The 2,633-nt window shown below is 35.6% G+C and overlaps 1 protein-coding gene across 5 annotated transcripts in view; it reads left to right on the top strand.

The window, feature by feature from the left end:
- Positions 1-2,633, top strand: part of ATG10 (autophagy related 10) — a 281,245-nt gene that overhangs the window by 256,033 nt on the left and 22,579 nt on the right. The gene's annotated exons all lie outside the window — the stretch shown is intronic.

Genomic DNA, 2,633 nt, shown 5'->3' on the forward strand with positions numbered 1-2,633 from the left:
TGACAGAAGAGCAGAAGATCAGACACCGCATGTTCTCACTCATAGGTGGGTGTTGAACAGTGAGAACACATGGACACAGGGAGGGGAGCACTACATACTGGGGTCGGTTGGGGGGAGATAGGGGAGGGATGGTGGGGGGTGGGGAGCTGTGGAGAGATAGCAAGGGGAGAAATGCCAGATGTAGGTGATGGGGAGGAAGGCAGCAAATCACACTGCCACGTGTGTACCTATGCAACAATTTTACATGTTCTTCACATGTACTCCAAAACCTAAAATGCAATAAAATAAAAAAAAATTTTAAAAATTAAAAAAAAAAGAAAAGTGTGTATGAAATAATGTGAACAGGTCAAAGGAAAATGGAATGACAAAATTATATATTCACCATGTACATAACTATGATAGATAATAGATAGCTGTTAATAAAATTTGAGAAGACATCAACCTTTAAGAGGCCTGGTCTGAAGCATTCATGAACTTTGAATGAGTGTTGCTGGCCTGAGGGGCAAGTGGGGAGAAAATGATGGTAAGCTCAGAGCTCAACCTTTAAATAAGGTTTCATCTCATGAGTTCATGTAGAAAGCTTTGGCATTAGTTTTCCTTTTGGGTCTTAGACTCTCTTTTTGGTTCATAGACTTTTTTGTCTAGAAAATACTGAACTAGATCCAAACTATTAAAAAAAAAAACAATTCTTAAAATTCCAGCAGAAGTTGGAGAAATGTAAGAAATTGATATGATCAGGAAATGGGATTAGACTCTACTTTTTTAAAATCTTGACATTATTAAGTTGCTCAAAGTTTTAATAAAATATTTTTTAAAAATAAGAAACTGTCATTCTTGTCCATACGTATCAGTTTATTTCTCTCTCCTAATACTTGCTTGCAAAATACCAGAATACAATTGTAGCCTGAAAAGCTCTATTACTATATTTATTTGTAAGAGCATATGATTTCTCAATACTGCAAACTATTAGTAGGATAGTTTTCTGTTACTTAGTTTTAAATTATTAGTACTCTAGAAAGTGAGAGAAAGGCCTCATAGTAGCTAGGTTTTTATAGGGCAGATCTTTAACTTTTTCATTATGAGAAGGAGAATCACATATTTTGTAATGGGATTATCACATGTGTATGAGTTTTCTTCATGGAGTCTCTTTGGAGAGAGCTTCTAAAGAGAAAAACTAATTTTAGCTTAATGAAATCACTGGGAAATCTGCTTCTGGGAATAAAAGGAATCCTTATATTTTCAAAGTTGGGTAAGAAGCAGAAAGGAAAAACAAATGCTAGGAGCTATAGATGTAACTGGAGTATTAGAAATTTATACTGATTATATTTACCTAAAGAGAAGCATCATAGTATTTTTAAAATCATCTTGAAGATTCATCCTTTTTCTATTGGTTTAAAATAATATTTGGCACCATTCTAAAAAGTAATGATAGTAATCGATTGCTATTTTATTTTGTGTTGCTCATGAAATATCTTCCTATGTGATAGTTGACAGACATTAGTATCTGGTTATCAATAAATTAGGCTGGTTTTGTGAATATACTCTTGGAAATATTTGAATTTTCTGATTGCTGATTTACAGGGGTGTTCCCCAACACACTTAGCTCAAAAATGGTGTCCTTGGCAAAGTGTGTGTCTCAGAAATAGACTTTAACCAAAAATTGTCACTATTATGTAATATTATGGAAGGAAAAAAGTAAAGAATGAATGCTTGGAAAATGCAGGCTTCCAATTGTTTTACTTTAAGATAAAAAATAGAATAAACGTACCACCTGAAAGTTGTTTCATACTGAAGTTCTGTATTTAGTTTTAGCAAGCTTGGCATTGGAAAGACTCAATTCTGTTCTTAAATCTGGACATAAGTCTTAATCATTTATGCATTCCACAACCTTGGATTAGCCATTCCTCTGAACAAATTTCTACAAAATGGGAAGAATATCTACTTTATAGGATTGTGAAAATTAAATTGGGTAACATATATTAATGTATAGCTTGGATTTCTTCTTAATCCCAATCTAACAGCAATCCCTGCAATTTCTAGTCCCCAATATATCACAAATTCATTTATTTTTCTCCATCTTTACTGTCTTCACCCTAATCAAGACCCTTCTTTTGTGATACAGTAGCTTTCATGGTAGTCTTCTTCCTGCCTCTTTTGCTTTCTTTTCTCTTCTTGCATTTATTCTTTACCCAGCAGCTAGGATTTTTTTTTAAGTGACTAACAGATCATGTCCTAAACTACTTAAAATTTTTCCTCCTATTTAAAATAAGTGCTGGAGGGCAGCTTTCTTCTCTCCCAAGGGCTATCAAGCCACTTGGACTCTGCCTTCCTTTCTAGCTTCAGGGTTTCTGTTGTCTTCTCCCTCCTCCAGTATTCCAGCCATGCTGCCTCTTTTCTACTCTTGAACACGTCCAGTTCACTCCCTTCTAATCGTCTTTACCCTTCCATCTTTCTGCCTGAAAAGTTCTTCTCCAGGTTTAAAATATAACTTTTAAAGTATTAAAAATACACAAAAAGGGCCGGGCGCGGTGGCTCAAGCCTGTAATCCCAGCACTTTGGGAGGCCGAGGCGGGTGGATCACGAGGTCAAGAGATCGAGACCATCCTGGTCAACATGGTGAAACCCCGTCTCTA

This window comes from Cebus imitator, unplaced genomic scaffold, assembly GCF_001604975.1.
Source record: "Cebus imitator isolate Cc_AM_T3 unplaced genomic scaffold, Cebus_imitator-1.0 Scaffold16, whole genome shotgun sequence".
NCBI lineage: Eukaryota > Metazoa > Chordata > Mammalia > Primates > Cebidae > Cebus > Cebus imitator.